This window comes from Bombus vancouverensis, chromosome 13 (genome assembly GCF_051014615.1).
Source record: "Bombus vancouverensis nearcticus chromosome 13, iyBomVanc1_principal, whole genome shotgun sequence".
In the NCBI taxonomy this organism is placed as follows: Eukaryota; Metazoa; Arthropoda; class Insecta; order Hymenoptera; family Apidae; genus Bombus; species Bombus vancouverensis.
This window is the reverse complement of record NC_134923.1, coordinates 6447681-6460836: the sequence shown is the minus strand read 5'-3', so window position 1 is coordinate 6460836 and position 13156 is coordinate 6447681. Positions and strand designations below refer to the sequence as shown.

Genomic DNA, 13156 nt, shown 5'->3' with positions numbered 1-13156 from the left:
AAGGAACGACGTATTCGCAATATATTTTATCGCTTTATTCGTCGGCTTGCAATCTCTGGAAAATTACTTACTACCCTCTCATCGCAAAAATTCGACGATTTTTAAGAGACAAGTGCTTACAGTTTTGCTTCCCCTCTCCTTAGGAACGCGTTCGCGTGTCCGGCCATTTATGAAACAGGCCTGCTTTTTATTTCGCGTTGAAAATTCTCATAGCGCGGATTCTTCTTACCCTTCTCTTCCTACTACTTACCATCATTTCAAAAAGCAACGCGCGAGTAAGTGAATAGAATGATATATATCGTAGCGATAAAGTGTCTCCGTTTCATACACCGCAATATTTTCTCAGTGCCACGTCAAGCGTATTTTTCTCCTCGGGACTATTTCTCCCTTCGAACGAAAGTATCAGAGAGTTGTATCAAGCCGAAAGAGAGCCTTTAGTTACTTAACATGGATAATCTTAGAAATAAATCAATTCCATACTTTACGTCGTCTTTTCCCGTCCGCTCGATGACTCAATTTTTTGCTTTCTTCGTCGATTTTTAAAGAAACCGTTATACGAGATAAATGAGAAAGGAAAACAATGGAAACAGTGGATATACGTATAAGTATCGATTTAAAAAAAAAATTTACGACGCGTCCGGCAGGGAATTATGCGAAACGCGATAACGATCATTAATGTAACGTTAATAATTTTATGTAACGCCCGATCGAGCATCGTAAATTATTACCAATGACAATAATGCTTCCCGATGCATTTATTCATCGCGGGCATAGCAGAAAAATAATAAAACCTGTGAACGAACGAAACGAAATAAAATAATCCGAATGCGGAACAACGGGGGTGAAACAAGATTGAAGACCGTGCTTGTTTTTCTGCAATTGCAGTAATAAACACGTAAAACGATTCATCTTCGTCGGAAGATTTATTTGTCAGCGAAACGATGAAAATGTAAAAACTATTTCGAATTGGAAGCCGCTAGAGCGAAACGAGGGAATTAGATAAAAAAAAAAAAAAAAAAGAAAATACGCGGCCAATATGGAAACACTTCTTTGGGAAAACTCCTCTATGGGAAAACCGCTTCTATACAAGCATAAATAGAAAATCCTGTTTCTCTAAATATTCGCAATCTCGATGAAATCACGAGAATAAATATAGAGGAGCAAATATTTGTTTGCTTTGATGAGAAATCAATTAAACGCAGCGACAGAGATTTGTAAATGGTATTGCGTATATCTCGTGGCTCGTTTAGCGACTGTCGGAAACGTGACTCATTCAAAAAGCCAAGAGAGGAACTCATCTCGTTTCGCCTTAATTATCGTCCGAGAAATCTGTGGCCAGGTATCCGTAGGAAGGGACCGAGTATTACTGTTTCAGGTGAAGAGGACAAGGCACAGAGGTAGGGGGCGATAGGTGAAAGAAATGCATTCGAGGCATGTAATCCGTTTATATTCCCCGTGACTGACCGTTCTCTCATCGGTCCCTGTTACACGAGAACGGTATAACTCTTCGTTGAAAATGTTTCTTCTCCTCCTGGTATGCCATTACTTTTCGTTCTATTATGCTTTCTTTATTCGAATTAGTAAATAAATATCATCGTGATTCTTTTCTCTCTCTCTCTCTCTCTCTCTCTCTCTCTCTCTCTCTCTCTCTCCGTCTCTCCCTCAGAACTTGTTTCGAGTCGTAGAAACAAGCAGGCGGTGGAAGTAATAATACGTCTCGTGGTTTAACCGTAATAAATCGCTACGTTTTTCATCGTTACGTTACGACGCGTACAGCGTTTTTTTAATAGTAATTTCCAAGTTTCTACGGGGAGTCGATAAAGTTTTAATTGGGAAGCATAGGACTGGCGAGAAATTACAATACACATGTCGTTAGTGTTAGATCGCACATCTCAAGCTCAACTCTACGATGGCGAATTTCGTTCGTGGGAAGTGAGGATTTCAGAGTTGCTCGGGACATCGGACTGACACGACTCGGAAAGGCGAATTTCATTTTGTGGTACAAAGAATTTTGCTCGTGGGAGGTGACGGTGTTTTCGCGATTTTTGCGAGAAAATTATATTTTGTGGGCATTTTCTGAATTTTCTTCCGCGTATAATTCGAAAAGTTGGAATTATTAAACTGGAATATGGAAAACGGAGTGTGGAACGCAGGATAAAATGTAGGGAATGGAATAGCGATGTAGGATAGGGAATATTGGATGTGGGATGTTAGTATATGGGACGGAGAATATAAGATTTGAGAAACGAAATAAGGAATGTGGAATGTGAGATGTGGGAAATACATATATCTTTAGCAACGTCTATTGAAACTCTCCACGGAAACCATGACACGTATGATGACGAATAGGTTTTATTTTCTCCGGAGGCGGAGTATCGGAAGAGAAGGGAGATGGAATCTGGAACTTCCACCCTCCGCCCGTCAAAAGTAAATAAAAGTTCTGTCTCACAGCGTGGTATTCAAAAGTTCTGACAGGCTAAAGAATACTATAAAACCGCGATGAACTTGTTCCAAACTACATAATATTTTGTGAAAGTTACCCTCCCTTGTAGTTCAATTAGCCACCAGCAGATCGATGTTTCTCCTCACGGATTTCATATAACTTTTAACTTGGCAGTATTTCATAATATTCTCCTAATTTTTTCCACTTCTCTATCTTTTACCTTCATCTTCCTTTTTCAAAGCAATGGATATTCCATAAATATAAAATATATTAAAAATGTGTAAAAAAAAAAAAAAAAAAGGGAAATGATACAACGTACACAAACGGACAATCTTTCTGTTGTGCTCGTCAACAATCGGATTTGATAACGCCGAATCAGAATACTATCGAATTTATTTTTTACTCTCTGTCTCTGATTCGCCGTGGCAAAGTAAATTCTTTTGCCTCGTGTGACGAGAAACTCCGTGGCGCGATTTCATATTCCAACGAAGGAAAGTATTTTGCATAATTTATTTCGCTGCAACTTCTTTCCACCTTGCGTTCTCCTCCCTTCTCTTGGTCGCTATCCTCGCTCTTTGCATCTAGTCGTGCCTTCTTCTTCTGCAATTCGTCTTTTTGTTTCTGTCAACGTTACGAAACTATCGAGAGATCGATCAGCCTGCCAGTTCATTCATTCCCTATTTCCTTGAATCTCCTATCAAGGTCGTTCTACGCCGATACGCTTTGCCCGTCGTAATAAACGGCACTTCTTTTTTTAACGAAAATGCCAGATACGCAAGCGGACCGTTCAATCGGGAGAAGAAAGGCCAAGAATTTCGGATATTAATGATCCGCGTGCTTCAGTATAAACTCCGGACGAAGCAGCTATCCCAGCGACGAGGGAGTAATTACGTAAAATTACGCAACACCATCAGCGACGTTTATGTCACAGGGAATCGAATTTGTCACGGACAAGTTAAGGACAATTTTCGATCGTTTGTCGTGCCTTCGAACGAGCTGCCAATTAATTCGAGATTAACGAAATATTATTACGCAGTCGTAATTATCGTTACCTAATACAGTAGCTAGCGAGTGTATTGTATAAATCTATTATGAATATATTAGGCGTGGAACATTTTGAAAATTCATTAGCAAGAATTCATCTTGAAGAATTTTCTGTGATAAGTATGGAAATACTTTAACAAGCTACTATATGTGAGAAGGATGAATACGATTCAAGATAATTTCAGCATATCTTCCCTAATTAATACGATTTCTCTACATATGTATAAGGCTATGAACAGTACGAGCATGATCGGAAAACTTGATCAAACACGCAAGGATTAACGACGCGTTTCTAAGTAACTCGCAACATTCTACACAAATTAAAGAAGATTAATGTGTCATAACGATCTTTACGATTATAATGGGACGTAAAATGTAAAAGAAAAAGAAGCGATGGACACGATAAGTGTATTAATAATTTGAATACGAGACGAACGTTATCGCACGCGATATCGTACTGGCATTTTTCTTTTCAAATATGTAAATTCTCAAACGTTTGCATACGAAGCTGTCGGTATGCGAAGAATTCGGAGAATAAGTAGAAACGTTCCGCAATTTCATTCGTACAGTACAAACGGAAACTTCACGTGGCACATAATTGTACACAGCTAGCAATTTGTTATAAACCGATAATTGAGAAGCTTTCTGCGAAAAAGGTTCATAAGATAAAACCGTGGATCGAGTAAATTGCGTCGGAAGTTTTAGTTTCAATTTTTACAATGCTTTTCGAGCAACTCTCTTCTGTTTATATTTAGAAAGTAAATCAAAGTTTCAAGTATTTAATTAGAGAATGCAGTTTATATAGGTTTTTCTTTAGAAAACTCCATAATTAAAGATAAATAATGAGAACTTTGCGACATTCAAATCATCATATTCATTTATTTAATTATCCCGGCCGTGAGTGATTTAATAAGCTTATTTCGTATAGTATCGGTGACAAGGTTAGGAAAAAAAACTCTCGAGTGGGGAACTTTTTTTCCCCTAGACGCGCGGCACGCGTCGCAAGGCAGCCGAGAGCGACGACGTAATTTATCCATTCGGATATCCCCTCGAACGAGCAGTTCGTAAGAAAAACAGGAAACTTTTCCGGCGGTGGCACGTGTACGCGCTTGTTGTAAACTTCGCACCGCATAAAAGCATGCAAATTGCAGCTTGCGTGTACGTGCTTGGCGTAAAGCTTCCAGAGAGCACTTTATTTTCACGTTTAACCAACTTCATTCTTGTCTGATCAGCTATGCCAACGTTCGAATCGCTTTGCCACAGAATGCGTATATGTACTACTAAAACCCTTTCGATCTTTTGATGTACGATATACGCTTTTTACGTATAAATTTTTTTATTCTTTTTTTTTTATTTTCTAATGGCTCTACGGTGGGGCATGGAAAAAATAATCTTTTCAGTTTTGATAGGATTAATAAATTTATACGTCCGGTTGGCAGCCGAGGAGAAATATCGTCAACGTGTCCACGAAGAAGCGTAAACATTCGTCACTGTTCATTCTCTCGTGCATCAAATCTGCTATAAGGCTAAGAACGAAAACAACATCGTTTTCAGATTGCAAGCTCAATGTCAAAACGCATAAAGCCTGATTCAATAGGCGCGCAACGACCTTGTTCGATTTACGTCCGGTTCTGGCTGGCATCGTATTGTGGTTTATTACAACAATTCAAATAACCATTTGCCAATTTTGCAACGCTCGTCTGAAGCATCGTTAATCCTTTTGGCAATCTTGCTCGATCGCTCTAAAACGCTTTTCCTTATTCTCATATGTAGATGAAACATCTCACCTAAATGAGTCCTCCTTTATGCCATCCATAAACAAATCAGAAAATAAACAACAAGTTAGTACCTGAAACAGAAAATAAATGGACAATGTTAATTAAATACGGTTAAAATTGATTCATAAATATAGCAGAAGATTATCGAATTTTATTTGTAAAATTATTATTTGAATATCTTATTTTTGTTTGCATTCGCTGTTATTCTTATCGAACAACTTTGAGAATTGCGGAGAAGGAAAACAATTTGGTTGATGTTTCACGAGCGAAGGAGATCCCGAGTGCAGGAGATCCGAAAATGATTGCAAAAGAAGCTACGATTGCGGAAGGTGAAACGATTCTTGGGAAAAGGGGCGGCTGGTAAAGTGGTGTATCCACGCTATTTTAGTACAGCAGTGCGTGTTCTCGTTTGAGGTCACGTTTGATATTCTAATTGACTCGTTTTACATATTAAAGGACATTCGAGCCACGGAAAAAGGGAGTTTAATTACGTAGCCAGTTCGCATTGCGCATCCAACTTCTTACCACGATGAAATTGGCTTTCCTTATTAAAATTTAAGATATTCGAGAACCTATCGAGGTAACCGCCAAATGTCATTAACCATTTAATTGTCACGTTAATTCAATAGTTTAGAATCGGATCATGCTCTTCTATGATTAAACAATTTTCTAATAATCGGAAAAGTACGAAAGATTTGTTGACTATATTAAAACATTTCTTAAAATATTAATTAGTCAATCTTAACTAATATATCTAGCAAAACTGTACAATTTCTAAATCTGTTAAACATCAACGTACAATGGTAGAAAACGTTACAACAAGACATGAAATGAAAGTTTTGATTTGATTATCCTGTTCGACAGATATTATAAAATCGTGAAATCGATTTACCAATATTATTAGTTGGTGAACTATCGTACAAAAGGGCCGTGACAATAATATTGGAAATCATGAAGAACGGTTTGGCGATTCGTTGATCTACTCGTTAAATACATGAGCAACATCGAATAAAATTGTGCAACAACGATTTAGATCGGATTAAAAGAGTCTTAACCGAATTTTCATTTTCACTCTGATTCTTTGGTTCTTTAGTGTCTCCGTTGTACGTTTCTCTCCATCGCGAAGCCGTCTATTTCGAGAATTTCATCTTGACATAGTCGCTGAAGAGGTGGAATGAGCAATAGCGAAATGGAAGTTTCGTTCATCTCGATTTTCGCAACACGGCATTTGGTGAGAATAACCATCCACGATTCACCAACATTTTCCCTTCCTTCCTTCCTTTCTTCCTAATGTTTCCCGACGTTTACAGAATTCCCAACGATATTGCTCGTCGCATTGCTCACGAAAATCTAATAAATTACAATAATTACGCGATCCTACAAACATACAGCGTTTGATATTTTAAACGATCACAGCAGGACAATTTGACGAACTTGGCGATCGAATAGTTCCGTCGTAAATTTTTCGCATTCTGCGAATTCTCCCAAGCATCTGCCTTCAATCTCCAACTTTATTAATTAACTCAACTTCAATTTTTCTTCCGACACGACCGCGCGAAAAGAGCGAATTTCTAATTGCATTAAAAGTTGTGCTTTAGTTTCGCTTTATTTTTATAATGAACGATGGAAATATTACGAGAGCATCGAATGCTTGAAATATTGTTCAACAAACAAAGTTTTCAACCTGTTAACCGACCCATCATTTAGCTAGAAATTTTTACAATAGATTGGAAAATTCACGGCATAAAGAAGCCAAACAATTTTAGTTACGTCGATTTTAACTTTTGCACATGAAAATGTAATATTGTTAGTATTTTTCAGGAAGAATTTAACAAATTTCGCAAGCAGGATAAAAGGAATTCTTTGAAAGAGTAACAAAGGATAAAGCGGGAAAAGAGAAAAGCTTGTAGAAAGAATAATTCTATTGGAGTTGAAAGGCTGCTTTCGAAAACTCTCTATATGGTGTTTATAATTTAGGTAAAAGTTGGGTCGACCAAAATACTCCAACGAGTGTTTCCAAACAGGTTTTCTTAATAATATATCTATTAAATAAATTATTCAATAAATTTATGGCGTTAAATAAATATACGATAGAAAAGGATAGAGGAAAAAAAATATATTTCGAACATTGAGATATTTAGATGATGTGCATAAACCAATTCTGAAAGCGTAATTCTAAACAGAATATGCAATTACAGATAGTATCATTCGTACCATAGTACAGTGCATGTTAGATAACATAGCTGTTTGATGTATTAATTCAGAGCAATTATAAGGGTTACGTTGCCCTACTGAGCGCAGACTTGCTAACTGCCGAGCACAGTTATTTTGAGATAATTGCATTTTAAAGTTTAATCGTGCTTCTGCCGCTTATGTATGCGGCTACCGAATTTCCAAGCCTTCAGTTTCCACCATGAGACGAAAATACTATTACACGTCATTATTAGTTATATCCGCATACAATTTCTTCTAATAATAACCACGTTTATTCCCAGTTACGTATACGGTGGCGCACTCTTTTCCAGGTAAAACATAGATGCCGAGTAATTCCTTGGATTTGCATGTACTTGCAAGTAATATGCAAATTATATTCGTTGCGTTAGCATAACGTAATTTAATACAGTTTCTTTGATTGACACTAGTTTGCTTTGAATACCTCTTCCGTTACAATATCGATCTTCTTGTTTTAATCAGAAGCTAATCGTTGACCAAACTTCTTTCAAGTCGGAAACTTTGGTCCTCGCTGTTTGCGAAATAGTCCCCGTTTTCGGAGTGCCGAAACTCGGGCAATGCTTTAAATGAAACGAAACACTCGACTGATCGATTTTGTGGCGAGTTTCCAAGGAAGATAATCAAACTTACCACTCTTAATATTCACGGATGCAAATAAACATGCGTGTACCACGTTTGCCACAACGGCTGGTCGTGGATGTGAAAACGGTTTGCGATCAAACGACACACAGTGTCAAGAACAGAATTAAACCGAGTACATAATTGCAACTAGGTGAACGTGTTCTCACTTTACAAACTTCTGCAAGAGTAACTTTTTACCGACCGTCGGTACAGGGCTTCGCGCGATCAGAATTCATTGACGGAGCAATGTGTATGCTTTGCGCTCGAACACATAAAACAGCCAGAGAAAGAAATAAGAAACAAGGAGAAAAGAAGGAAAGAATCAGAGACGTGAAAAGTATAAAGCAAAACGGACAAACAAAAGACAAACAAACGACGGATATAAGCGAGGTGAGTATGTATTTACGTGGGCAAAATTGAATCTTGAAATGTATTTCATAAATAAACAAAAGGTTTTCGAGTAATAACGGGGATGACGAGGAGATGGCAATGGAAGGAGTGGGGAAATCGTAGAGTGGCGGAGATTCGGAAAAGAGTAGGGGACTTTACACGGTCGTTACGCATCGTGGGTGTATGCGCACGTGTTCGCAAACGCGCACGCGTATTTATATCTCTTTCCCTGTATGAATGAGTAGCGTAAATGTGCGAAAGCTCGTACGTACACGCGAATGGCATGAATAACCAGCGCATAAAGTCCCGTTTACACGTCGAAGAAAAGCCGCTCTTTTCTGTTTCGTGTTCGGCAAAAAAGGAACAATGCGTTCGGCACGTGCCTACCCCAAAGATCCGCCCGCAGAAGTTCCGCATCTCTTTTTCTCGAAAATCTTTTGAAGTTCAAAAGCTCGAAATTCGAACGTATCGACGAATAATTTTAATTTCCGCATTCTAAATTTTGAATTTGGTCGAATTTGTATCTTTAGCTGTCCGGCTAAAGCCTTAAATCTGTTTTGCACTTGGACATAGTGTTTCCTTAAGTTTCAAAACGTATTTATATCGGTGTAATAGTCTTCGTTTATTTGAATATTAAAGTACATTCGTAGTCACTTAGAAATTCTCTGAAGAGCTCGTTAACGTTTTAAAGATCGCGATATTAAATTATACGTTTGTCGAAGATTACAAACGCTAAACTTCCTGGCTTTTCTACGGACTTCTTTGCCAATATAATCTTGAACTGAATCCTTGAACGTCCAGGTATGTTCCTCCTTTGCTAAAAGTTGCACAGAAATGTTTATCTTTCTCCTAGGAAACTTTCGTAACGGATAAACCGTTCATCTCTTCGTTGCAAATCAAGCAAAAGCAAATTTGTTGACGAATTATATGAAACAGTAAGAGCAATTTTACATTCATAGCGTAGCTTGTTAACCGTTTGGATAAAATGATCTCGAACGAGTTGCGTGTAGTCGAAGGTTTTTTGCAGTTTCCTAAATAAATTATTCATGCGTCATTCCCCTTTACCTTCGCCCATTAAATTACCGCGAATACTAAATCAAACGGACGTCCATCAGAAAACGACTTAATTGTATCAAGCCACCGCTATAAGCATAAGTAAATACCGCAAAAACCAGAAATCTTTCCTTTAATGATAAAAGAACATCTAGTTAAAAACATCATCAACCTTTTTATCCTGCTTTCTTTTTATTCGCTGCATTTACCTACTTTCAGAATCTTTAAATATTGATCACTCCTACATTATGAACACAAACCAACGTTTCATTCTATTTCAACCTGTTTTTATACATATATGTATATATATATATATACATATACATATATAAAAAAAAGAAGAGGAAAAACAAGAGCGTTCGCGTTTTACGAGCGCTTTTATATAACTCAACACGCCCACGCTTTTACTATTTCAATTGCCAACTTCTTCTTACTACATTAAATGAAATAATACACAAGCACGCGCGCGCGCGCGCGCGCTCGATGTGTTCGGTACTTGGCATCGTACAGGTTAGTTACATTACGTTATTCCCTTATGAGAAAATAAAATCGTGCACTTTATTGCGAAAGTAAATTAAACTCCACCTCTGCGAAATACTTTTTATACTTTTCCCCCAAGTTTTCAACTGCTCTAAAAATCCACGGGAACATTGATCGCGATATAAATTTCAATCGAATATTTTCGTGCTCTTGCCCGCTGCTACCACCGGCCGAAAACTTTTGCTACCAACTGTACGTTTATAACCTAACTCTTGCACGGTCCCACGTTTCACAATTTCAAATAATAACACGAGCAAACTTTTTATACCTAATAACGAGAAAGTAGTATGTATGAAACCAAGGACTGCAAACGAACACGAGAGACCTTGGTAATCGCATTTCGTTTTCTAATCTCCATATACGAATTCATAACCGAAACGAAGTGAAAAATGCTTTTCTAAATTGTATTTCAACGTAGAAAAAGGACAATCGATCTAACAGTTCCAACTTTTCAGAACAATGTCACTTTGGTGGCACTAATAAATCGAATTAACGCGAGGGGAAGCAAAGTAAATATATTTCCCAGGAAACCAGACATTTTCAAGCGTATCGGGTATTCGTCAACAAAGTTTCGTTTGCGTCCTTTATTAATTCGATTAAACGTAGGATCAATTGGCCAAAACTTTGAGCGGGCTTCTCTTTCTACCTCCTTCTGTGTTCTCTCCCTTCTGGTCCTGGTAGTTTCCACGCGCGCGCGCGCGCGCCCTCCCCCTTTTCACTTCGAATCTGTTTTCCCCCACTATTACTATTAACCCTTACCGTGTATTTCCCTTTTACTTTGTTTGCCCCCTTAATCTTTCATTCCGCGTGACGTCTAAGCTGAAATCTCGTAAATACGGGCAAACTTAAGGCGAGTTCAAAAGGTCTTTCATACTTGAATGTTGCTTCGTTTTCGAGAAAAAAATTTTACGAGCGTCCCTATACAAGTTTATTGACGCTCCGAGTACCTCTTTTGAGACACGGATACTCTACTTCTGTAAACCTTCCGTTCCTACCTTTTCCTTTTTTCTTTTTTTTTTTTTTTTACCTATGTTCTCTTCCTTTTTAAAGAGAACCACATTTTTTCTCTCTGTGTTTTTTTTCTGCTTTTAACAACGATGACACTTTTTCGATGTTTTCATTCCGTTGCACATTTTATTTTCGTAAAACTGTAGGAAAATCACGGTGAAGTACGTAACTGTTTCAAGCCGTCTGATTGAAAGAAAATCTCTAAAAACGACCACGACCATTCGCGAATTATAATAATAATAATCTCTCCTCTAATTCATACGCGATTCACGGGACGAGCACTGAAATGCGGTTACCGAGCACGAGCGAGAGAGCTTTCAATTTAATTTAAAGAACAGTTACATCTCAAATATTTCAATTTGATCACAGCCAGCATTACAGTCCAATTTCAATTTCATAAATTGCAGTAATAAATGTTCACTGACGTAGTTGTCCGCGGTGGCCACAGACTACGAGCAAATATCAGTTAATTACAATTTGCATAATACACTCGAAACTGTTCAATTCTAATTCAGGCTCGCTATGGAATCAGGTGCATTACTCCCATATCTGTTATTATATCGTAATTTTATTAGACCTATATTAAAATCAATACCTTTCGAGCGATGAATATTAAATTTTATATATGTACGTACGTATACTCTCGTTTAGTGTATATTCAATGAATCCAGTCGAAAAACCTTTCCAATCTTCCGATCAATCAGCAAAATTAATTAAATGGCAAAAGAAGAAAAAGAAGGAAGAAAAGAAAGCACATGAGGTAAAAAAAAAAAAACGAAAATTCGTAAAACCATTCGGGATGAATGGGAAAAAATTGACACGAACGAAAAGTAAGACGTCGCTGCCATTAATCGACCGGTAATCACCCTGTGGAAAATCAAATTTATTACTAGCCGGCACCGACGGCCAAGAACGAAGAAAGAGAGGAAAGGAATACAGAGAGAATGAAGAAAGCAAGAATAAAGAGAGGGAAAGTTCTTTTCGTTGGGCGCACAATAGCAAATCTGATTGCAAGAGGATTAGCAGAACGTCCCTCGTTACGAGGCTGCACATTCCGATTTAATTTGATTCAAGCTGTATAAAGTAACGTCGGACAGGGCCAGAGGGCACTGCGGTTTCTGCCGAATGTGCCTGTTCCATGTTCTATAAGATACAGAAATGCACTCGTCGCTATCTGAATAGAGGGAGACAGCGCATTGGCCCAATGAACAAACGTATTTTAACCACCTCTCAACGCTTTCAATCGATCGATGGAAATGCTGTTTCTCTTTTCCCCCACGCCCGCTCGATTTCAATTGCCCGTTATTATGTTCTTCGTTTCAACTATTCGACAAAATTGTGGGAATTGCACGCTATTCGTTCGTGTAACTGCCACTCCTATATGATTCATGGGATTTTATACGATTTCAACGGAATTACATACAGTGTATCACGAAAGTATTTCAACACTTACCACAGGAAAATTTATGCGCGTATTGTACTGAATATTTCGAAATTTTATTAACACTATATAACGAGACACGATTGTCGTCGTTATATTCGTAAAATTTGAAAGCGATCTAAAAACGTATATACCAGCTACTCACTGCAAATATATATATATGAATTTACTTTAGTCGAAACCTAGTATACAGCATGAATAGTCATCTTGAATATATAAATGTTAGAGATGGGGTCCTATTGAATATTCAGGCTCATTAGTATAATGGGTAATTGACTAACTCGATCCAAGTCAATGTTACTTAAAAGTACATACGAATTATTTTCGTGAGCCATTATGTATGTATGTATGTATGTATTACATATATGGCCACGTTCTTAAAATGTACACGAGACGATTCATTGCATTTTTCATTTGGACAATTTATTTTCCTTCTTTTATATGCATATTTCGTTTCATTTCAAAAATCGCTTATTTTTTTTTTTTTATTTTCCGAAAAAAAAAAAAAAAATCGTAGAAACGCTGATTTCTCGTCAACCGATATTGGAGAATCAGGACCATCGATTCAATTCGTTGCAGTTGCATTCAAACATTTCACGCAAACAT

The 13156-nt window shown here is 37.6% G+C and overlaps 1 protein-coding gene and 1 long non-coding RNA gene across 3 annotated transcripts in view; both read right to left on the bottom strand.

Moving 5' to 3' along the window:
• Positions 1 to 13156, bottom strand: part of LOC117162576 (uncharacterized) — a 173102-nt gene that overhangs the window by 42882 nt on the left and 117064 nt on the right. The window lies entirely within an intron of this gene.
• LOC143303518 (uncharacterized) lies at positions 121 to 8121 on the bottom strand. Its single transcript, XR_013059909.1, has 3 exons — positions 7480 to 8121; positions 5275 to 5336; positions 121 to 3439 (listed from the first exon to the last, which is right to left on the bottom strand). It is a non-coding gene; the product is annotated as an uncharacterized LOC143303518 (long non-coding RNA).